At 34.9% G+C, this 26,471-nt stretch overlaps 1 protein-coding gene across 6 annotated transcripts in view; it reads left to right on the forward strand.

Moving 5' to 3' along the window:
- Positions 1 to 26,471, forward strand: part of ADK (adenosine kinase) — a 523,395-nt gene that overhangs the window by 442,977 nt on the left and 53,947 nt on the right. The gene's annotated exons all lie outside the window — the stretch shown is intronic.

The raw sequence follows: 26,471 nt of genomic DNA on the forward strand, positions 1-26,471 counted from the left end.
CACTTCTGTTTTTATTCAGCCATCTATTTTATAGCACTCATAGAAATAGAATAAGAATTTCATCTAGTAAACAAACATTTTATTGATTAAAATGATTAATATTGTCAAGATGATGCTATCTACTATTAAAGCCAAAATATGAACCTTTTTTTTTAGATTGGCACCTGAGCTAACATCTGTTGCCAATCTTTTTTTTTCCTTCTTTTTTTCTTTCTCCCTGACGCCCCCCAGTACATAGTTGTACATTCTACTTGTAGGCCCTTCTGGTTGTGCTATGTGGAACACTGCCTCAGCGTGGCCTGATGAGCAGTACCATGTCCTGGCCCAGGATCCAAACCCGTGAAACCCTGTGCTGCCGAAGCAGAGCACGCGAACTTAAGCACTCGGCCACGGGGCTGACCCCAAACCTTTTAATTCTGTCTGAACCATTAAGATTAAAATCAATCAGTTAATTAATAATTATTAAAACAGTAGCAATTATTACCTTTGTGTTGGTTCAGTACTCTGCTGAGCACTGAAATTTAAGATATGAGCCTTAAAGATCTAACTGGGAAATAAAATTAATACACATCAAAATATAAATAAAAGGAAGTATAGTTATACTCCTAAATTATTGCTACAGATAATATGGGTTGTATTGATTCAAAGAAGGAGATCAATAAAACTTAAAAAAAGATGTTATAGTGAATATGAAGTAAATTTTTGCTAAATTAAATATTATAAGCCTGAAAAGGGCCAAAGAAGAAATTATTGTTAAATTTTGGGGAGAAGGGAACCTAGAATTAATTCATTCCAATTTTCTTATTTTAGAATTGTCAAAAGCGTGATTCAGAGATTTACTTCAAAAAATATTTGTTTCAAAATAGTTCAGTGAGTGGTAAATAGGGAAGTGGGGTTATAGATGAAATGACATTCATCATGAGTTAATAATTATGGAAGCTGGGTGATGGATATATGACGGGTGGTCATTATGTGTATATGTTTAAGATTTTCCATAATTAAAAGTATAAAAAACAAAGAACACTAAAAAATAATTTTTCAGACAAGATTCAGAGATATTAAGTGGTTTTCCCAAGATACTTTGATATCGTTGGTAAGCCTTGAATTGTAGGAAGGATTTAAAGAAAGGATGACAATCCAGTCAAAGAAGATCATGTAAGCAAAGGCACTAGGTATGATATAATAATCTTTTCCTGTTGTGACAGGAAAGCCACATTGTTGATTTGTACAAGAGAGAAAAGAAACAAGTTATGAAAAGATATCCCTACATTGATAATAACTATCTGAATTCCTGTCTTTCTGTATTGTATGCCCTGTTCCTGTCTTAGCAATGAACACTGTTTGGAAAGTTGAAAAACATGCAGACTTCTTATCTTATAGGAACTGTAGTACTGCCTTCAGATTCATGAAATGCTATTTGGTTGCTCTTTATGGAGACATTTATTTTAAGGCTTTATATTATTGCAGATATACATATTGTACAATTGTCTTCCTCATTGTGAATTTGCACAATTTTCCCAAAATTGAAACCTTTTAAATTAGCCTCCCCTTCCTATGACTGAGTTTCCTTGTCAACTCATTTTGTTCTTTATTAAATCTATTAAACCATTCTTAGGAATGCTTACCAGCAGGAATTTATTTGAGCAAAGACATTGGCTAATCTTTGCTGTTCCTCCTATATGAAAATGAACTTAAATTAGAGGATGTACTGTATCTGCAATGCATGATAAATACAAGATGGATGGAGAATCTGTTCAGTAGTGTCAGCTACAAAAGCAAATATGATAAATGTTAATGCAGTTTTGAGCCCTGGGATAAGCTATTCAGTGCACAAGCATAGCTGAATCTCTTTGCTGTGTTGTTATTCATGGCGGCCAAATAAATGTCAATAATAAAAGAGAATTAAAGATTTTCATTTCCCAGAGGCAATCCTCTAATACAGCTTGATCTTTCATTTCATTTGTAATTCGTTCTCATGTCAGGATGCAATCATTCGTCAAGCTCTGGGTGTCATGTTAAGTCATTTAATAATGATTAAGAACATAAAAATGCTTGGCCTGTGGGGCAATTCACAGAAGAGATGCCAATTTGTTATTGTTTTTCCTCCTTTCCTCTTGAATATGGATCAGTTTTTTCCCTACCTCCTAGCATTAAAACACTAATGGAAGATGGGAAGGGAAAGTGTTCCTTAATTTACCATAAATGACGTTGCAGAATGGCACAAGGCAGTGCTAACACACTTATTAAAACACTAATTAGGAACCATTGTTCCTTAAACCTCACACTATAGAGTATTTTTAAATGATCAATACTAAGTTTGTGGCATGTAAGAATAATGTAACAAAATCAGTTCTCTTGGTATTTAATTCTAGAGACCTTTCTCCTTTTGAGATACAGTGTCTATAAACCACTTTCTCTTATTTTATAAGTGTAATTCTTTGAATTCCTCTTCTCTAAATTGCCTAGATTTTCTAAATCTAAAGTCTTTTCCATTTACCCTATTTTTTTGGTCACCTGTACTTCAGATTGAGTATCCATCCAGCCTAGAAGTTTTGTCACATATCAATCATTGATTGTCTCATTGCTTGCAGGCTAGTTGAGTTCCAAGATTTGCAGAGGGGTTGGGAGGGAGGACACAACAGAACACTGGAAAGTAATAAGAGTAAGAGGCTGGGAATGAAGGAAAGGGAAAGAAAAGATGATTCTGTCCATTTTGATCCTTTTAATAAATGTTGAATGCACCTGTTAGGTGGCATGAGAGTCAGATCAAGGAAACCATTTCTGTGTCTATAAATTTAAGAAAACTAAGACTATGGATTTTATTACCTACTGGACAGCAGCTACTAATGAGGTCTTTGTATATTAGCACCTTATTATGTTAAGGATTGTAGTGAAAAAAATACATACATTACACACTTATACATATATATGTCTTTGTAGAAAGTTTAAATTTCTCCAAGTTTCTGTACTAAATATATCACTAAAAATTGGAAAAAGTAATAGACCTTTTGTTATAAATTGAAAATAATACATTTCACACAGTGGCTCTTATGAGACAATGAAATAGGTACCCTGAAGAATAAATTGTAGATTTTTCTGAATACTTTCAGAATTCTTTCTGGGCTATTTGAATTGTAATTTTGCCCAAAGGGAAAAAATGGATTAGGCGAGACATTTTTAACTGGAAGGTTAATGCTATCATATCAGAATCACCTAGTGGTGCTTTGGTAAATACAGCCCTGCCTTCATAAAAGCCGCCTTCCCCTCAAGCTGATATATCCCTGTAAGACGTATTAGAATATACTTCCTCAAGAAGATTTATGAGAATGGGAGTGGTGGAGTCTGGGGGAAGGGGAGTATAGGGTTGTGTATTTGTTAAAAAAAACTCTCTTAGGTGATACAGCAATGCTGTCTATCCTCCATTTCTCACTTTGAGAACCACTGGGTTAGTTGATTTGATAATGTTACCTCAAGTCCTATAATCCTGTGGAATGATGGAAACAGAACCTTTTAGTAACTAAGCATCTCGGACTTCAGTAAGTCAGGCCTTGGTGAATGCTTGTCTTTCTTGATCAATCACAAAGTATGAAGGACTCATCCACTCTTACAAGCAATCTACATTATCACTTTCAATAGTCTCCTGCCTTTGAGGAGCTTATAATTTAAAATAGTGTCATCTTAGTGCCCTTTGTCAATTTCTAAGTAAATGGGATTATTAAGTTACTTGTCTTCATGTTCCTGAGTCCTTAAAGAAACTTGTCACCCCTTTTACTAGTTAATTTTTCATGTTCTTTGAAAACACTCAATGCTGTCCATTACTCTGTAAGAAAAGGTCAATATGATTTGCAATTGTTGTAGGCATAAAGCACAGAAAGTATGTAATAGAAAATGCAAATTCTGAGGGAAAACAATCTCAGCAGCAGAAGAATAATGTCAGCACATCATCACAATCCCTACTGCTACAAAATATTATTAAATCATTTTGAAAATGTTACCTCTGCTACAGCCAAACTGATTTTAAGTGATGATCTTGTTGGCATAGGTTGGTGATGATGTGGATAGAACAAATTAGGTAGCATTCTTTCAGAATGTCTGTGTATGACATTCATAGAAAAAAGTTCTTACCAGATATTTTAAAGAATTTATATTTCTTGACTATGAATATAAACAACTAAGTTATTAGCGCATGTTCCATTTTTAGGTTTTTGTAACCACAAAACAGAAAGTCCCTTTAATTAGCCAAGAGATCAAAAACAATTCAGAATAACATATGTGGAACTGTCACATTCCTGACAAAGTAGTATCTTTGGGGCATGGTTTGTATGCTTTAGTGATCTCTGGCCTGTCAAGAAATGAGACTTCTTTCAACTCCTACCTTTCTGTCAAAGCTGGAAAGCAAAATAGAAGACAACCTCAACCAGGCAAAAATGTTAACCCTATTATAGTGTTTATTTCTCAAAGGACCTTTAAGTCAGATTTATTTGAGGTATAGATTACATATAGTAAAATGCACACATATTTTACTAAATAACATGTAAGAACTACCATCATCAAAATATGGAACATCTTGTATAGTTTGTTTTGAAGTATAATATACATGTAAAATTGGTGTAACTTTTCATTAAGTGAACACACCTGTGTCACTACCACCATATCAAGAAATAGAACACTTCTAGCACTTTAGAAGCTACCCCATGTGCTCCCCTCCTAATCATTGCCCCCACCAAAGGTAACCATTATTTTGGCTTCTGCTGCTAGCAATTAGTTTTGCCTCTTTTTGCAACAGAATTACCAAGTCCTATAGACTTTTTATCTGACCCTGTCCCCATCCTTTTTTGCGCACTACATTACTGTTTGACAACATAAGATGCTCTAGGCCCTTGTATTTTCCCTGCCTCGGTCCTGGAATTAGCCACTTCAAGTAACTCCAGTTCCTTTTATTGACAATTGATTTTTAGAAACCCAGATCTGGGTGCTAGATAAGCTTATTGCTACTTGAGTATAATTGCTTCCAGGCCCTCTTAGCGAATAGATTGGCAATATGTGTATGTATAATAACCTATGCATACACACCCATCTATATTTATTTCTATATCTATTTGTTTATATGTTTAATTCCATGAGCTCAAAGTGACATCTTTGATTCCAGTCCAACAACACAGAGTTCATTCTAGCCTTCCTCCTTTCCTTATTTATAGCTTCTTCCTCTGTCATTGAAAGTTCTGGCTCTCATGATCTAAAATATGTTTACTTATTTGTTCCATCCTAAAGTAGTTTTGAATTGCTTACCCATACCCTTGTGAGAAACATATTTACTTACCAAAGTACACTGTTTCTTTACAGTTCTTTTTGTCTTTAGCCCTACAGTGTCTAGTCAAAATATTGTTATCCAAAGTAACTTAGGTTAGTTATTTTATTCCATCCACTTTAGTGTGGTTACATTATTCATTTGTTAGAGTTTGTAGTCCATTTTGGTTTCCTTTCGTATGTGGGTTAATTTTTTTTTCTTTCTTTGTTTTTTTCTTGGTTTTTTGTTTTTTTGGTTTTTTGTTTTTGAGGAAGATTAGCTGTGAGCTAACATCTGCCGCCAATCCTCCTCTTTTTGTGTGGGAAGACTGGCTCTGAGCTAACATCCGTGCCCATCTTCTTCTACTTTATATGTGGGATGCCTGCTACAGCATGGCTTGATAAGCGGTGCATCGGTCCACAGCTGGGATCCGAACTGGTGAACCCTGGGCCACCAAAGCAGAACAAGTGAACTTAACTACTGTGCCACCAGGCTGGCCCCTGGGTTAATTTTTTTAATAAGTAAAATTCACCCTTTATCTTGTAAAGTTCTGTGTGTTTTGACAAATGCATAAGATCATGTAACCACCACCACAGTTGTGATACAGAAGAGTTCTATATTTTAGTTCCAGTTTTCCAAAGTGATGGTACCAATGTATATAGTCCCACCAAAGCATATAGAATGGCTATCTTTCCACATCTTCACCAGAAATTGCTACTATCCATCTTTTCAATTTTAGCCATCTGTTTAGTATGTACTACTGTCTTGTTGTGGTTTTAATTGGAACTTTCCTCTTGTAATGAGGTGGGGCACCTTTTCATCTGCTCATTAGCATTTTCATATTTTTTGTGTGTGAAGTTCCTGTTGAAGTTTTGCCCATAGTAGATTGTCTTATTGACTTATAATTCTTTTTCTGGTCCACATACAAGTCTTTTGTTAGATTGCAAATATCTTCTCCCACTCTATGGCTTGCCTTTTCATTCTCTTCGTGGTATCTTTTTTTTTTTTTTTAATATTATGGTAGATTACAACCTTGTGAGATTTCAGTTGTACATTATTGTTAGTCATGTTGTGGGTACACCACTTCCCCCTTTGTGCCCTCTCCCCACCCCCCCTTTTCCCTGGTAACCACCAATCAGTTCTCCTTGTCAATATGTTAACTTCCACCTATGAGTGGAGTCATATAGAGTTTGTCTTTCTCTGTCTGGCTTATTTCGCTTAACATAATACCCTCGAGGTCCATCCATGTTGCTGCGAATGGGCCAATTTTTTCCTTTTTTATGGCTGAGTAGTATTCCAGTGTGTATATATACCGTATCTTCTTTATCCAATCATCAGTTTCTGGGCATTTAGGTTGGTTCCACGTCTTGGCTATTGTAAATAATGCTTCTATGAACATAGGGGTGCAAGGGACTCTTGGGATTTCTGATTTCAGGTTCTTAGGATAGATACCCAGTAATGGGATGGCTGGGTCATAGGGTATTTCTATTTTTAACTTTTTGAGAAATCTCCATACTGTTTTCCATAGTGGCTGTACCAGTTTCCATTCCCACCAACAGTGTATGAGGGTTCCTTTTTCTCCACAACCTCTCCAACATTTGTCGCTCTTGGTTTTGGATGTTTTTGCCAATCTAACAGGTGTAAGGTGATATCTTAGTGTAGTTTTGATTTGCATTTCCCTGATGATTAGCGATGATGAACATCTTTTCATGTGTCTATTGGCCATACTTATATCTTCTTTTGAGAAATGTCTGTTCATGTCCTCTGCCCATTTTTTGATTGGGTTGTTTGTTTTTTTGTTGTTAAGCTGTGTGAGTTCTTTGTATATTATGGAGATTAACCCTTTGTCGGATAAGTGGCTTGTAAATATTTTTTCCCAATTAGTGGGCTGTTTTTTTGTTTCAATCCTGTTTTCCCTTGCCTTGAAGAAGCTCTTTAGTCTGATGAAGTCCCATTTGTTTATTCTTTCTATTGTTTCCCTCAACTGAGGAGTTATAGTGTCCGAAAAGATTCTTTTGAAACTGATGTCAAAGAGTGTACTGCCTATATTCTCTTCTAGAAGACTTATTGTTTCCGACCTAATCTTTAGGTCTTTGATCCATTTTGAGTTTATTTTGGTGTGTGGTGAAAAAGAATGGTCAATTTTCAATCTTTTGCATGTGGCTGTCCAGTTTTCCCAGCACCATTTGTTGAAGAGACTTTCTTTTCTCCAATGTAGGCCCTCTGCTCCTTTGTCGAAGATTAGCTGTCCATAGATGTGTGGTTTTATCTCTGGGCTTTCAATTCTGTTCCATTGATCTGTGGACCTGTTTTTGTACCAGTACCATGCTGTTTTGATCACTGTAGCTTTGTAGTATGTTTTGAAATCGGGGATTGTGATTCCTCCAGCTTTGTTTTTCTTACTCAGGATTGCTTTAGCAATTTGCGGTCTTTTGTTGCCCCATATGAATTTTAGGATTCTTTGTTCAATTTCTGTAAAGAATGTCCTTGGGATTCTGTTTGGGATAGCATTGAATCTGTAGATTGCTTTAGGTAGTATGGACATTTTAACTATGTTTATTCTTCCAATCCATGTGCATGGAATGTCTTTCCATCTCTTTATGTCGTCGTCAATTTCTTTCAAGAAAGTCTTGTAGTTTTCATTGTATAAATCCTTCACTTCCTTGGTTAAATTTATCCCAAGGTATTTTATTCTTTTTGTTGCGATTGTGAATGGGATTGAGTTCTTGAGTTCTTTTTCTGTTAGTTCATTGTTAGTGTATAGAAATGCTACTGATTTACGTATGTTGATTTTATACCCTGCTACTTTGCTGTAGTTGTTGATTCTTCATGGTATCTTTTGATAAATAAAAGCTCTTAATTTTAACATAATCCAATTTATAATGTTTTTCCCTATGGGTAGTGCTTTTCATGTTCTTTTAAAGAAAATCTTTGCACAGCCTATGCTCATGAAGATATTTTCCTGTTCTTTTTTTCTAAAATTTTATTTTTTACTCTTTTTATCTAGATCCGTAGTTCATCTAGCATGAGAAATAATTTTTAAATATAGTACGGGGTAGAGGGCATAATTTATTTATTTTCCCCCATGAATAACCAGTTGACCCGTCATCATTCATTAAAAGGAACATCCCTTCCCTCACTGCACTAAGTTGATACCTCTGTTACATTTCAGATCTACGTTTGTGAGTCTTTTTCTAGGCCATCTGTTCTGTTCCACTGTTCTCTTTATCTATCCTTGTACCAGTTTACACTCTCTTAATTATTTAGTTTATAATTTTTTTATATCTGGTAATGTCAGTCTTCCAGACTTGTTCTTCAAGATTATCCAAGCTTTTCTTGGCCCCTTTGCATTTCTACATAAATTCTAGAATCAGCTTGTTTATTGTCACCCTCCTAAAAAATTTTTTTAATCCTTACTAGAATTTTTTCTCTCTCTCTCCAAAGCCCAAATACATAGGTGTATATCCTAGTTGTAGGTCATTCTAGTTCTTTTTGGTGGGATTCCGCCACAGCATAGCTTGATGAGCGGTGGTTAGGTCCATGCCCAGGATACAAACAGCTGAACCCTGGGCCACCAAAGCAGAGCACACAAACCTAACCACTTGGCCACAGGGCTGGCCCCCTTACTAGAATTTTTATTCAGATTATATTGAGTTTGCAATCAACTCGGAGAGAATCTTTACATCTTTACATTATTATGTCTTCCAGTCTATGGAGTATTTCCCTCTGTTAATTTAGGTGGTCTTTAATTTTTCTCCAAATATTTGTTGTTTTCAGTGTAATGGTCTTGTAAATATATCTTTTATAAGATTCCTAGTTATTTGTTTTTTGATGCTATCCATTTTTAAATGACATCCTTTTATATTTCAGTTTCTATTTTTTACTGGTATAGATTTTTTTTATAATGACTTTGTTTTCACTTATTAAGTGTAGTAATGTATCTGCTGATTCTTTTGGATTTTCTATGTATATAATATCATCTGTGAATAATGACAGTTTCATTTCTTCTTTTCCAGTCTTTCTACTTATATTTTTTCTTTTCTTACTGAACTAACTAGCACAGTAAAGCATGTTGAATACAAATACAATTGAAATGGTTATAGTGAGCATCTTTGTCTCATTTCCCATCTCAAGTGAAAACTTTCAATATTTCATCAAAACGGGTAATGTTTGCTATAGACTCTTTGTCAATATTCTTTATCACATTAAGGAAGTTTCCTTTATTAAAAGTTTGCTAAGAGTTTTGTTATTAAGACTTTTTTTAGTCATGAAAGGATGTTTTATCAGATAACTTTTCTGCATCTATTAAGATTACTATATGATTTTCTCCCCCTTTTTCTTTTAATATGTGAATTACAACTTGATTTTTGGAATGGTAAACCACATTTGCATTCTTGGAATAATCTCAATATCATCACGATACTATTTTAATATATTATTGGGTTTAGTCTGATGATATTTTGTTTCAGATTTTTGTAGTGTTGTTCATGAGAGAGCTTGTCTTGTAATTTTCCTTTCTCGTAACATCCTTGTTAGTTTGGGTAGGAACATTATGATGGCCTTATAAAGTGAATTAGAATGTGCCTTTTTCTGTTCTGGAAGAGTATTATAAGATTGATGTTATTTTTATGTAAATTTTGAAAGAGCTTACTTATCAAAATATCTGCGTCTAGAGAATACTTTGTAGGATGGTTTTTCATTACAGATTCAACTTCTTTAATTGAATAGCAATGTTCAGTTTTTTCTATTTCTTTCTATGCCAGTTTTGATAAGTTGTATTTTTCTAGAAATTTGTCTATTTCATGTAAAAATTCAAGTTTATTAGCATAAATTATTCATAATATTCTCTCATTTTCCTCATTGCTGTAGCATCTATAGTAATATTCCTTTTTAAATTCCTGACCCTGGAATTAAATTTGTGCTTTTTCTCTTTTCCTGGATTACTCTTCCTAGAGGTTTATTTTAGTTTGGATTTTCAAAAAAATAGGTGCCAAGATGAAGTTAGACGTTCACTAGATTTACTGACAGAAATACCTGTGAGGGAAAATAGAATGGGAATCAGAGGAGGCAGGGAGACCTGTCAAATTGTGTTGCTGGTCTGACCCCTATGTTGGAGAGAGGGAAAGACGGAAGACTGGACTGGAAGAGGCTTAGATTGCAATATAGTTAAGTTTTGACGAGGCCAGTGGGGAGTTCTCAAGCCAAAGTGGCCGAAAGGAGTCCCACATCTCTCAAGAATAGGTCTCCATAGTGTTCCTGCTGTGCTCGGTCCCAGGTTCATGGAAAGCGTGGCCTCAGCATGAATACCAGTGGTCGATTCAGAGCACAGCTGGGGCCATCAGTCACTTAGGCTCCACATGACAGATCTGAGGCATGTTTTTATGGCCACATAGGTTTATCAATTTTATTAGTCTTCTAAAGAACCAACTCTGCCTTTGTTGCTTTCCTGCATTTTGTGTTTTTTATTTTTTAAATTTCTGGTATTACTGTTGTCTTTCTTCTATTTTCTATATGTTTAATTTGCAAATTTTGAGATTTTTTTTTCATTATTTTCAGTTCAAAATATTTTCTAATTCCTGTTGTGATGTCAGCTTTAATCCATAAGTTATTTAGAAAGTTTTGCTTAATTCATCAATATGTGGAGATTTTCTAATTATCTTTTGTTTATGATTTTGGGTTTAATTCTATTGTGGTCAGATATGCTGAATGATTTTAGTTCTTCAAAATTTGTTGAAATTATGTGTTATTGTCCACCATATTATCAATTTTATACATGTTCTTTGTGCATTTGAAAAGAATGTATACGCTGACAGTCTTAAATATGGTCTTTGTATATGCAGTTAGGTTAAGTTTGTTGTCCAGATCATTTATACTCTTGTTTAGTTTTATCTGCTTGTTTTATAGGTTATTGAGAGAGGTTTATTGAAGTCTCCTACTATGATTTGAAATTGTATATTTTTACTTTTGGTTCTGTCAAATTTTGCTTCAAGTATTTTGAAGCTATCTGACAAGTATGTTATAAATTTAGAATTCTTTTTTTTTTTTTAAGATTTTATTTTTCCTTTTTCTCTAAAAGCCCCCTGGTACATAGTTGTGTATTTTTAGTTGTGGGTCCTTCTAGTTGTGGCATGTGGGACACCGCCTCAGCATGGCTTGATGAGTGGTGCTGTGTCTGCACCCAGGATTTGAACTGGTGAAACCCTGGGCTGCTGAAGCAGAGCACACAACTTTAACCACTTGGCCATGGGGCCGGCCCCCTAGAATTCTTATATTTCCTGATAGATTGAACCTTTTATCATTTTGAAATATCCTTCTTTACCTCTAGTGATGCTTCTTGCCTCAATATCTGTTCTATCTATTATTAGTATAACTATGCCAGCTTCCTGTTGGTTAGTGTTGGCGTGGTAGACCTTTTTCCATCCCTTTACTTTCAGCCTTTCTATGTTCTTAAATTTAAGATCTTTTTTTGTAATTGGCATATAGTTTTTGTTGTTTGTTAATTCATTCTGACAATCTTTATCTTTTAATTGGAGTCCAATTATATGTAATATAATTGGGTTAATATATTACCTCTTACTCTTTTTGTTCTATTTGTCCCACTTGTTTATCTTCTTTTTTCTCTACTTTCCTGCTTCTTTTGGATTGTTCCAATATTTTTTATTCTCATTTCTTTGTCTATTAGCTTATCAGTTGTATATCCTTTTAATGTTTGCCCTAAAGGTTACAGGATGTATCCTTGACATATTTAAGTCAAATGTAAATTGTAACTTCTGCCATTTCTCATACAGTGGTAGGATTTTAGAATATTTTAATTCAATTTGAGCCTCCCAACCTTTTTCATTATTGTTGTCAGTCATCTTAATTTACATATATTGTAATGCATTGTATTAACAAAATATTATTTTATGCAGTTAAATTTACTGTTACCATTGTTTTTCTTTTGTTCCTGCATTTCCATGGTTTCATCTGAATAACTATGAATTATTTTATAATTTTTCTTTTGCCTAAATAGCTTCCATTAGTACTTCACTGAGTGAATTCTCTTGGTTTTTGTTTGCTTGAAAATGTTTTTATTTTCCCTTTCAATGAGTATAGAGCACTACATTGGGAGTTACATTCTTTGAGCTCTTTAAAGATGACTTTCCAGTGGGATTTATTCCAGGGATGCAGGGGTGCTTCAACATCTGCAAATCAATCAACATGATACACCACATTAACAAAATGAAGAATAAAAATCACATGTCATCTCAATAGATGCATAGAAAGAATTTGACAAGATATAGCATGCATTTATGATAAAAACCCTGAATAAAATGGGTATAGAAGGAAAGTACCTCAAGATAATAAACGTCATATATGACAAATCCACACCTAATATCATTCTCGATGGAGAAAAACTCAAAGCTGTCTCTCTAAGAACAGGAACCAGACAAGGATGCCCACTTTCACCACTCTAATTTAGCATGGTATTGGAAGTCCTAACCAGAGCAATCAGGCAGGAAAAGGAAATAAAAGGGATCCAGATTGGAAAAGAGGAAGTGAAACTGTCACTGTTTGCAGATGACATGATTTTATATATAGAAAACCCTAAAGAATCCACCGAAACCTTTCAGAAATAATAAATGAATATAGTAAAGTTGTATGATACAAAATCAACATACAAAAATCAGTTCAGTTTCTATACACTAACAACGAAGTAGCAGAAAGAGAAATTAAGAGTACAATCCTATTTACATTTGCAACAAAACGAATAAAATATCTAGGAATAAATTTAACCAAAGAGGTGGAAGACCTGTGCACTGAAAACTACAAAAGATTGTCAAAAGCAGTAGAAGAAGGCACAAAGAAATGAAAAGATATTCTGTGCGCTTGGATTGGAAGAATTAACATAGTTAAAATTTCCATACTCCCTAAAGCAAACTACAGATTTGATGCAATTCCTCTCAAAGTTCCAAGCACATTTTTCACAGAAATAAAATAACAAATCCTAAAGTTTATATGAAACAACTAAAGACCCTGAATAGCCAAAGCAATCCTGAGAAAAAAGAACAAAGCTGGAGGTATCATACTCCCTGGTCTCAAAATATACTACAAAGCTATAGTAATCAAAACAGCATTGTACTGGCACAGAAACAGGCAGACAGATCAATGGAACAGAATCGAGAGCCCAGAAATAAACCCACACATTTGTGGACAGCTAATTTTCAACAAGGGAGCCAAGAACATACAATGGAGAAAGCAAAGTCTCTTCAAGAAATGGTCTTGGGAAAACTAGACAACCACATGCAAAAGAATGAAAGTGGACCATTATCTTACGCCATACACAAAAAATTAACTCAAAATTAATTAAAGACTTGAATGTAAGACCTGAAACTGTGAAACTTCTGGAAGAAAACATAGGCTATACGCTCTTCGACATCCATCTTAGCAGCTTTTTTTCAAGTACCATGTCTGTCCAGGCAAGGGAAACAATGGAAAAAAATAAACAAATGGGACTACATCCAACTAAAAAGCTTCTGCAAAGCAAAGCAAACCATCAACAAAATGAAAAGACAATGTAACAATTGGGAGAAGATATTTGAAAACCATATATCTGATAAGAGGTTAATATCCAAAATATATAAAGAAGTCATATATCTCAACAACAAAAACCTAACAACATGATGTAACATGTTGCCAATTAAAAAATGGGCAAATGATCTGAACAGACATTTCTCCAAAGAAGATATACAGATGGCCAACAGGCACATGAAAAGATGTTCAACATCACTAATTATCAGGGGAATGCAAATCAAAACTACAATGAGATATCACCTCACACCTATCAGAATGGCCATAAATAACAAGACAAGAAATAATAAGTGTTGGAGAAGATGTGGAGACAAGGGAACCCTCATGCACTGCTGGTGGGAGTACAAACTGGTGCAGCCACTATGGAAAACAGTATGGAGATTCCTCAAAAAATTAAGAATAGAACTACCATACGATCCAGCTATTCCACTGCTGAGTATCTATCCAAAGAACGTGAAACATGAATGTGTAAACATACATGCACCCCTATGTTCATTGCAGCATTATTCACGATAGCCAAGACTTGGAAGCAACCTAGCTGCCCATCGGGATATGAATGGATAAAGATGTGGTATACGTACACAATGGACGACTACTCAGCCATAAAAAAGGATGAAATCTGGCCATTTGTGACAACATGGATGGACCTTGAGGGTATTATGCTACGCGAAATAAGTCAGAGGGAGAAAGTCAAATACCACATGATCTCACTCATAAATAGAAGACAAAAACAAGAACAAACAAACATATAGCAACAGAGATTGGTTTGATGGTTACCAGAGGGGAAGGGGGGAGGCAGGAGGTTGAAAGGGGTCGTTAGGCACATGTGTGTGGTGATGGATTATAATTAGTCCTTGGGTGATGAACATGATATGATCTACACAGAAACTGAAATCTAATGATGTGCACCTGAAATTTACACAATGTTATAAACCACTGTTACCACAATTTAAAAAAAGATGACTTTCCCTTATCTTTTGGATTCTCTTATTTTTGTTGAGAACAGCTATTCATCTTATTCTTGCTCCTTTGAATATAGTATTTCCACTTTCTTTGGCTCCTTTTTAAGTTTTTCTTTGGTTTTAACTTTCTCCTTGTTTCTGGTTTTCCTTGTATTTATCCTGCTGGGGTTTTTAGTGCTTCTGAACCTAAGGCTGATGACTCTTACCAGTTTTGGAAAATTCTCAGCTATTATCTCTCTAGATACTGCATCCCTCTCTTTCCAATTGGGACACCAATTACATATATCTTAGGTCCTCTTATTGTATCTCATATGTCTTTCATGCTCTTTTTTGTATTTTTCATCCTTTGTCCTCAAACTTCAGTCTGTATATTTTGTGCTGACCTGTCCTTTAGTTCACTAATCCTTTTTCTTCTACTTTGTCCAGTCTGCATTTCAACACATCTATTGAGTTCTTTCAGTAATCACATATTTTATTTTCTAAATTATTTGATTATTTTTTTATTAATCCCAGTTCTATAGTTTAATCCTCTACCTTGTCATGTATTTTTTTGAACATGTTAATCACAGTAATAATAAATTGCTTGTCCAAAAACTGTATCTTAGTCATCTGTGGGTCTTTTTCTTTTGTCTTCTTTTCTTTTTGGCTTATTTCTCGATTTACCTGATAATTTTTCGTTAAATGATAAACATTGTCCATAATAAATTATAGCATTTCTGTTGGTGATACTGTCTTCCTGTAGAAGGGAGCTAGAGTAAAGATAGATGAAGGACGAAGCCAACTCAAGGTTGGGTTGCAGTTTTTGTAAGACTCGATCTACTTCTAATTTGCCCCCTCTTCTCTGCTACAGCTCTCCTGAAATCTCAGCTGAAATCCTAGGGTGTTTACTAGGGTCCCTCCTCCTCGGTGAGTTCTGTTTGGCACTATACAACTGCAAAAAACAATACTCCGCCTTTTAGAGGTCTTCTGCTTAGTGTCTTGGCCTCTTGTCCTCCTACCTTACAAATTTTACAAATACCTCAAAGGAGAAACCCCTGAGTGTCAGACTTAATCTGCTGTGTTCCTCTTCTCTTTAGCACTGTGACATCTCCGTTCTGACTGCCTTCACAGCCCCAAACTCCAATTTTTGTCTTACCAGCCCTAAAGATTGACAAAAGCTCTGTTGGCTTCTCCGCCTCTAAGTAATATGCTATTGCCTAAATTCCCAGCCTCTCACCCAGCACCAAGAATTTGCAAATACCCTGAGGGAAAATCCACTTTTAGAATGTCAGCCTAGGTTTTTAGAGTTCTCTTCTCTCAGAGATCTTGTCCCATCAAATCTTGGCTACCTTGGTAACTCTCTCATACCTTCATTTTTTTTTTAATTTTTTTATTTTTGCAGCTTTTCCAGCTGATTATGGTGTAGGAGTTGGTTTGTTACAAGCTGTGGCATTAGAGCCTAAATTAAAGTCCCTAGTCAATATTTTTTATTATAAAATAGAAACATATATTGGGGCTGGCCCCGTGGCCGAGTGGTTAAGTTCATGCGCTCCGCTGCAGGCGGCCCAGTGTTTCGTCAGTTCGAATCCTGGGCGCGGACATGGCACTGCTCATCAGACCACGCTGAGGCAGCGTCCCACATGCCACAACTAGAAGAACCCACAACAAAGAATACACAACTATGTACCGGGGGGCTTTGGGGAGAAAAAGGAAAAAATAAAATCTTTAAAAAAAAAAAAAATAGAAACATATATGGCCCAAAAAAGTTAAGTGGGCTCATCTAGTTGTTATATAAGGTTCTTAGCTGGGTTAACCCTCCTTCACCCACTTTGAAAACTCCTGGATTAGGTAATTTACCCAAGATCCCAAAATTAGAGACAAAACAGCTGGATTAGAACCCAGCCTCTTGAATCCCAGTCTAATCTAATCTGTTCTCTGCTACATTCTCGTTTATTTATAGCAGTGGTTCTCAACCAGGAGCAGTTTTTCTCACTTTGGTTGTCACAACTAAGTGAGCAGTGGAGGGTGGGAGAATTCCACTGGCATCTAGTGGATAGAGGCCAGAGATGACATTACACATTCTATAATGCACAGGACAGCCACCTGCCACAAAGAATTATCTGGCCTAAAATATCAATAGTGCCAAAGTTGGAAAAGATTTTGCTTACAGTATACCTTAGAATATATATTTATAGGATCACTATCTCTTTCCTAGTTACACTTAACCGTAAGATCAATACCAACAGACATTAGCAAGATAAATCTTGTAGGAATACATCCAGAGGCCCCTTGACCCAAGAAAGTGTCCATATATGATGTAGTTCATACTTAGTTAAGTGTGTCTCTCAGAGCTTCTGCCAAATAATCTCCAATTCTAAGACTTATCTTTAGTTAGAATTTGTTAGAGCTGGAAAACATTCTGATATTTAGGTGTGTATACATATCTTATAAATGTATTTTTTATATGTGAATGGATGTCTAGATGATAGCTACATTTATAGATATATATACACAGTATCTCAAATGATTCTTAGAGACTATATCCGTCTTATTTTAAAACTCCAAATAAGCAATTTCTATAATTGAAAACTCTTGAAAATAAAATACAATAGATATTTATGTAAGAGGTATATTACCAAATATTTTTCAGAGTAATTATTGTTTGTACCCAGTGAGTGATTCTTCTGAAATTCGATTAGATTCTAAAATTCATTTCTCAGAGCATTACAACTTGGCAACAAAATTTTATTTTGGCTGAAACACTGCTTGCAAGTTTTTGGCTCAAATAAAAATCTTTGGAGGTGTAGTGGAAATGTCTGATTCAGGTAACTAAACAGCTAAAATTTCCCTCCATTTAAAGTGGTTGCACATTGAATATTAAAAACTGTGCTTAAATGAAGACTTAACTATCGTATTTGTTTTAAGCCTCAGCCAAGACAGTTCATCCTAATTAAGCTTCTTTAGAAGCTCACATCATTTTTGATTCATTGATTTTTAAAGTAGCCCAATAGAAGCCAGCATTCCTGAGGATTTACCCCTCTGTTTACTCTTGGCCCATAAAGTTTATTTAGCTTTTTCCTGCTTTTATTAATCTATTTTAAGTTATTATGTTTAGAGCTTTTCTGGTTTAATAAACAATCTAAAGTCTCAACAAAAGTCCTAATTTAACTTTTTTGTCAAATTAACAATTTTGCATTTAGCTGTCTATTCGATTTATCATAATAAATTTTACCTATACTCTTAAGTATTTCCGTATTTCTAGAACTCCACTCCCTCCCCACCTATAAAGAAGGGGAAATGTTTTAAAAATGCTTTGTGAATAGGCAACACATTCACATGGTTCAGAATTCAAAAAGTGTAATAATAGAGCTGTTCAGCTGTCTAGTACTTGTGAGAAAGTAAGCAGTTTTTCATTAGTAGGATAACCATAAAACTTATCATCAAAACCCAGACACTTTTGAAAGTGAAAGGGGTGCTTTTAAATATACTAGGACTATCCTGGACAAACCAATCCATTTGGTCATGCTAATCATTATAGCTGGTTAAACAAAGGTATTTGGTAAAGTGAATTCTTGCATTGGTTGAGGTTATGGACTGCATTATTTCTAATATTTCTTCCAACTCAAAGATTCTTGATCATGTGCTAAGAATATGCCAGGTAATGTAGAACTTAAAGAAGTCTGAGAATCTCTAACCTCAAGCAGGACAAGTTGAAGAAGCAAGGCATCAATAAATAAAACAGTACAGTAACAGTACAAATGAATTCAAATCAGTATGGTCTTATTGAGTGCCTACTATGTATCAAGAATTGTGGTTATAAAGATAAATAACACAAAAACTCCTTTTCTTAAAATCTAGGAGAGACATAATCTCACTAATACAATATGAGAAGTGGTATACAACTTTTACGAACTAATTTTTACAGGAGAACAGAAGGAACAAGAAGTTGGGGAAAGTTTCACAAAGGAGGTAATGTTTGAACTAGGCTTTGAAGAATACTTATAATTTTGGCAAGTTGAGATTACAAAGGGATGTAAGTTAATGGGATAATAAGATCAAAAGGCAAAGAGGCCTTAAAGGGTATGATATATCTCAAAAAACATTAGATATTGGGGAGAGAGGTGTGGATACGCATGAAATGGTAAGTTGTGATAGGCCTTTGAATGCTATGCTGGGCAGTACATGATTAAGTGCTTAAACTACATAAAAAGAAGGAAGAGATCATTTGGGCTGAGAAATATTTTGTGGTCAGTTTATCTTAATTCCATAAAAGAAACTACACATCTATTTGTTTATAAAGCCCTGTTTCAGGGAGATCAACAAATACTAAAGATGAAGATCTTTTTCTTTTTTTTTAATTAAATGCCAAAGGATAAAAGCTGCAATAATCCTTCTAAAATGTATTAGTGATGAACAATCCCATAGGGTTAGAGTGAGACAAATTTGATAGGGTTAGAAAAATTGTAGAGAAAAGGGGTCTAAATCTAAATCATAGTAAAAGCACTAGGGGAAATGCCTTAGAAAATTAATAATTGGCTTGGTTTAAAGATGTTAAAGACTAATGTGAAAGGCTGATGAATTCAGTCATGGAGAAAGTTTATATTAAAGTGCTTTCTAAAAAAATTGCTGCTGGACTGGCTCATATAAAGCATTTTTCTTCCCTTAAAGAAAAAGAGTAAGTAACTCATTAATAGAATTTGCAGTTGATACAAAATTAGGAGATACTGTAGCTATTAATAAAATTAGAGAAATTTTGGTGATAAATACTGGAAGTTAGAAATTCAAAATAGTGTTTAAAATAAGCTATATTCACCTCACTTTTAAATACATATAGAAACAGCAGGTAACATTAGCGAAATTATCTCCATTTCCAGGAGATTATTCCTGGTTGAGGGGTTAAGAACTAAATGGTAGAGCCACTTAAAATTTAGAGCAGTAGGAATATGTATTCACTAAAGAGTTTACATTTATAAAATATACAATGTGATTATAATCTGTGAGTCAAAGTGGATTTTTTTAGGCATATTCAGATAAATCTTTGTGACTGTATTTTCTATAGAATACTTTTCCTTCTATGACTCTCATTTTAATGAAGGAACTATTATTAAATTGTCTTTTTCCCTTTAGATGTTGTTTAAAAGTCTAAATGGTATCTAGGTCTTAAGGAAGATTGGATGAGGAACAGTGTGTAGAGGCCTAGACAAAAGGGTTTAGCTCTTTGCAACAATTATATGGATCCCTAGCAAGGTTCGTATTTCTATCTGAACTGCTGGTTAATCTGAATATGCCCATGAGTCCTAGAAAGTAAACCATGGCCTTGACTTTCTGTGTCTTGCACTAGGACTTACCATTTTATTTCTACCATAAATTAGCAATTGTAACATGATTACTGTGAAAGATCAACAGTGCTATTTGTTATGATAAAATAAACAGTAGTTTGTCAGTCAGATATTCTGGGATCTTTTAAAACATTTAGATCTTAGACCCTCATAGCAAATACAAGATTTAAGCTTTTTAGAGCCTTGGCTCTAACTACTTTGAGAATTTGACACAAAGGGTAATCAAAAAAGCCTTCTTTTGAAATGGCCTCAGGTTTATCAGTTTCTATCTTTACATTGCTAAGGGATTTCTATATTCACATTTGTTTTATTGAGTTTTTTGTAAGTACAAAGAACAGTTTTGAAAAGAGAAGTTTTTATTATGTCTGCTTGTTGGTATGTCAGCATAAGAAGTGGGTCATAATATAAAGGTAATAAGGTTTCTTTGACACGTGATAGCAAGAACTCAACCCAGCATGCCACTTATAAGCTTATCTATAAAATATAGAGGCATTTGTCACCATTGACAGTACTGAAGCTTAATCTGGGATCTGTGTGCAATTCAGCTTTCCATGTGTTACTATGTATTTGATGATCCCAGTTCAGCTTCAAAGCATAGCTAGCTTTTTCCTTCCTGTTCTTTTAAATTTTACCTAAGAGAGGAAAACAGAAACATTAAATAGTTACTCTTGGGGTGATAATTTTTTTCCGGATGAGTCATGCTAACCAACAAGATTCTGGGTGTTGACCTCATGTGCTGTTTCTATGTTCACAAGCCAAAGCTGTGATTAGTTAGATTTTAGTAAATTAAATTAATGGTCTGGGAAGGAGGCATAGTGATTCGGTTAAATAGGAAAGTCAGGAAAGCAGAGCTAGCAGGGCTGAGAAAAACTTAACCCAGGTGAAGCAATTGTTGAGATAAGATGTTCTGGATACAGGGGTTGATAACAAATCTGACTTTGCATAAGTATAAGTACAGTCTCCAAGGGAGTACAAAAGCCTCAGCAGTTTTATTATAAACACACCAAGATATTACGTGAGCTAGGAGTGGTAGCAGAAAAACAGAAAAATCTCTTTCTCAGGAGGCAATCAGGGTCATTCAGAGAGATCTATTCTTATATAAAAGGAGCTGTATTGGTCTTCTAAATAGAAAGGTTGCCAGGAGCTGGCAAGCACTAAAATACCTAACAAACACCTTGGAGTTAGAGCAGGCTAGTTTTAAAAATTGGAGACTAGAATGTTAGGAAGGATAATCACTCAGGGGTGAGGTTATGGAATCTAGACTGAAGCTCAGTGCAGTTCCAAGGATTGGTTAGTACAGAAGACAGTTTATTAAGGTAGAACAAAAGCTTGGTGGTCACAGCTGGGCCATTGTAGCTTCCATCTGGATGTCTAAGGTAATTCCATGCCCTACTTTTTATACGTATTCTGCCTTTACTGGGACTGACTTAGAGTTGGTACCCACCTCTGCAAGTACAACCTGAACTGTAAAGACCTGGGAAAGACATAAGCAGGGCAAAATGAAGAAGGAGCTGACACCAGCAAAAGTATGACCTAAAATATCAGCAGACAAGGTATCCGAACGTGTCTATGACAGGAAGCAAGTTGCAACTCGTTTAACTACCTCAAGGCTAAATTGAATAACTTGCTGTATGTAACATACTGTGCTGGGGTAATATTGGAAACAAAGGTATATGGCCCTTACTTCAAAGAGTTTATGCTTAAATAAGTCAGGTGAGGTATACATTAGAAGACAGTATATAGAGAAGATTATGTGAATTTTACCAAAACAATGTACTATAGAAATAATGCAAGTGTGAGTTGACTTTACACTAGTGATCAGGGGAACAATGTATTTTAAAAGTGACATGTAAACTGATTTGTGGAATATAAGTGAGATTTTGATGCAATAAGAACTAGAAGTGACCTTAGAGATCATCTGGTACATCTTGGAAATTTGAAAAATAGTTGAAACCCACTACTGGTGGGAGGAATTTTGTACAGCTTTTTCCTGGGTGATAGCTTGAGAATACATATCCGAAGCCTTAAAATTTGCATATCCTTTGACTCTGTAACATTACTTATAGGAATTAATCCTATGGAATAATCTAGCATATGCCCAAAGGTTTACATACAAGAATGTTCATAACAGCACTGGTGTTAAATTTTTTATTTTTTTAACTTCTCATTTTGCAGCAATGAGGTTGCAAAAGTAGTAGAATTTTCCATCTATGCTTCACTCAGTTTTCCTAAACATTAGCATTTTATATAACCACAGTACAATTATAAAATCCAGGAAATTAATATGCATCTAATACTATTAATAAAGCTACAGCCCTTATTCAGATGTTGCCAATTATCCCACTAGTCTTTTTCTGGTCTAGGTTACAAACCAGGATCCCACATTGCATTAGTAGTGAGTCAGTTCTTCTTATTCTCTCACAGTTTGGCATAGTTCTTCAGTCTTTCCTTTGTCTTTCATAACTGACACTTTTGAAGAGTACTGCCCAGTTGTTTTATAAAATGTCTCTCAATTTGGGTATGACTAATGGGTTTCCTCATGATTAAATTCAGATTATGCGTTTTAGGCAAGAATACCACAGAAATGATATTATACTTGGTGCATCATATCAAGAGGTGTATGATATCAGTTTGCCTCATTAGTGGTGATGTTAACTTTGATCACTTGGTTAAGCTGGTGCCTCTCACATTTCTCTATTGCAAAGTTAGTGTTTTTCCCTTAATAAATATTTTGTGGGGGAAATAGTTTGAAATTGTGTCTTTAATTTTTTTTTTTTGCTCTCATCATACTTTTTTAACTTCTAATTTTAACATACATTGATTAATCAGTAATATTTATTACTGTGGTATTAGCCAAATAATGATTTTCTATTTTTATTATTACTCTACATTTATTAATTGGAATTCTATATCACGAAGAGCTTTCTTTTCTCCCCATTTATTTGTTTATTTATTTACTTATTTATATCAGTATGGACTCACAGATTATTCTGTGGATTAAAATTCATTACTATTATTATTTGTTGCTCACCTTGTTCTAGAATTGACCATTGGAAGGTGCCTTCAAGTTGGCCCTTGTGCCCTTTCAACATGCTCCCATCATTTTTTGACATCCTTATATTCTAGGACAAGATTCTCTAAGTTCATCTTGTACTTTCCCTGCTCCAGCCATGGAATCAACAATTTCTCCAAGAAGCCTTGGGTCCTTTGATTGGCACTAGCTGTTCTCATTGAAACTGGATTGTCTTTACTTCTTGACCTCTCTGTGTATGGGATTAGAAAATATATGAATGTATACACATCTTTATCTATTTGTATGTCTATCTGTGTATATATATTTTTAAAATATGAGTTCATACTGATTTTGTCTACTCCAATCCAACATCACAGAGTTCCCCCTACATCCTTGTTAAGTATAACTTACTTTATGGTAAATAGAAAGTTACCATGGTTGTACAGATACCATGGTATCTATTCACAAAGATATAGTCAGTGAAGTATCACTGCCCACTCATCCCTCCTTTCCCATTCCCATTCTTCCATCCTTTTCCCACCCACTTCTTGTAGGCAACTGGATCCTTTAGTTTATGATTTATCCTTCCTATATTTTATCTTTTTTTCTAACAGCTTTTTCGAGATATAATTCACATACCATACAATTTACTCATTTAAAATGAATAATTCAGGTTTTTTTGGGAATATTCACAGGGTTGGGCACCATCACCACAGTAAATTTTAGAACCTTTTCGTCACCCCAAAAGAAGCTCTCTCCTCAATTCCCCCAACGTCTTCCAGCCCTTTGCAATCACTAATCTGTCTCTGTGCATATGCCTTATCTGGAAATTCCGTATAAATGTAATCTTACAATGTATGGTCTTTTGTATCAGGCTTCTTTCATTTAGTATAATGTTTTTAAGGTTCATCAATGTTACAGCATGTATCAGTACTTTATTTCTTTTCATTACCATATAATATTCCATTGCATGGTATATTAGTTTCCTAGGGCTGCTGTAACAAATTACCACAAACTGAGTGTCTTAAAACAACAGATACAGGGGCCAGCCCCATGGTGTAGTGGTTAAGTTGGGCACATTCTGCTTTGGTAGCCCAGGTTCACAGGTTCGGATCCCAGGTGCAGACCCACACTACTCATCAGCCACGCTGTGGCAGCAACCCACATATAGAGGAAGATTGGCACAGATGTTAGCTCAGGGCTGATCATCCTCAAGCAAAAAATGAGGAAGATTGGCAACAGATGTTAGCTCAGTGGTAATCTTCCTCAGCTTAACACAAAGCATACCAAAAAAAACATATTCTCTCACAGTTCTAGAAGCTAGAAGTCTCCAGATAGCATATATTACATTATTACTCTATAAAGATAGCAGAAAGACCATATTCTTTCTGAAAACTATAGTAAAGAATCCTTCTTTGCGTCTTTCTAGCTTCTAGTGGCTCCTAGCAACCAATCCTTGACATTCCTTGGCTTATAGCTCTGTCATTTCAATCTCTGCCTCTATCTTCACGTGGTCTTCTTCCCAGTTAGTATCTCTTTGTGTGCTCACCTCTTATTAGAAGGACTCTCTTAACTAATTACATCTGCAAAGACCTTGTTTCCAAGTAAGGTTACATTCTAAGGTTCCAGAATGAATTCTGGGGGGTCTCGGGGGACACTCAACCCACTATATAAGAATAGGCCACATTTTATTTATCCATTCATTAATTGATAGACATTTCAGTCCCTTTTTTCTTTATGCCCAAATGAGCAGATACGTGAGTATTTTCTTATTTCCCCTTTTTATTTGAAAGGTGGCACACTGTTTATGTTCTTTTGTACTTTGCTTTTTTCACTTTGTAATATGTCATAGAAATCTCTCTGTATACTTCACATAGATCTTATTCATTCTAGTCTAAATGTTCAACCATAGATAATTTATTAATATATCTATAAGGTGGAAGTTGATTTAGTCATAAAAGTTTTTTATTAACATAGGAAGATAAACACAATGTATTTATGTGTGTTTTCTATAAATTTGTAAATAAATTTGTGTTTTCAATGTGTCGTATGTTCACACAGTATGAAGTTCTCTTTCCTAATCTTGTTCCCTGTCTATTCCGTTTCCTTTCCAAGAGGCAACCAGTGCTTCTATTGGAAGTCAGCTATTCATACTGTTCCACACCTTGCTTTCTCACTTAATATATCTTGGAGATTCTTCCATATTTTAATGGCTACATAATATTCCATTTTATTGGTATACCATAGTTTATTTTACTAATCCTCTTCAGATATACATCTTGGTTATAAAAAATATAGCAGTACTATTTGTAATGACCAAAATAATTAGAAATAATTCAAATGTCCATAAACAGTAAAATGGAATATTAAATTAATACAGTGAAATACATAATGAAAAGAGAATGGGTGAATTACCACTGCAGTCAACAATATAAGTGACTATAACAAACATAATGTTGAGCAAAGTCGTACCCAAAAGAGTGAATCCTGACTACCAATACTAAGAATTATAACTCTGGACAAAATTCTATAAAAGCAACTACCTGGAAACACTAGAGAACAATGAAAATCAGGCAGAAACTGAAAGAGAGTCTATACCTGAAAGAGAATGGGAATGGTCTTGAGCAAGTTTCCTATTTTTGTGGCCTTTTTCTCTATGGCAGGCCCAAGTTGGCGCCAAGTGGCGTGCGTAAAACAATAGAAAACATACAGTCTTACTGACTTGAAGAGCAGACAAACAGTTTGGGGTGACCAAATCAGGCAGAAAGTGAGCAAAGTAATTTCAGAAAGGAGAGAATCATAGAAAGATAGCCCTAATTTCCGCATAAAGACCCTTCTAAAATATCTGGATGACCCAGGAATTACATAAATGCAGGATAGCTTTCTAGCAGCCCAGCTAAGTCTAAAATAACTGAATGGAGATTTCTGTTGTTGCCCTTTGCTGGGGCACACAGTTTAGAATTTGAATCTAGCCAAGTTTAATGCCTACTTTGAAAAAAAAATCAATTAATCCTCTTCATAGAAATGTAATTGACTGGTCTCTACAACAGAGGTCAGTAAACTTTTTCTTAAAGGTCCAGAGATTAAATATTTTAGACTTGCAGGCCATATGATATCTGTTACAACTACTCAACTATGCCATTGTAATGCAAAAGTATCCATAGACAATATGTAAATAAATGGGCATGGCTGCATTCCACTAACACTTTATTTACAAAAACAGGTGACCAGCTCACTGGCTATAGTTTGCTGACCCTTGCTCTACAACATCTCTTTCACAATATTGGGGATACAGTCTAAAATTACAAGGCATGCAAAGA

Source organism: Equus przewalskii, chromosome 1, assembly GCF_037783145.1.
Source record: "Equus przewalskii isolate Varuska chromosome 1, EquPr2, whole genome shotgun sequence".
In the NCBI taxonomy this organism is placed as follows: Eukaryota; Metazoa; Chordata; class Mammalia; order Perissodactyla; family Equidae; genus Equus; species Equus przewalskii.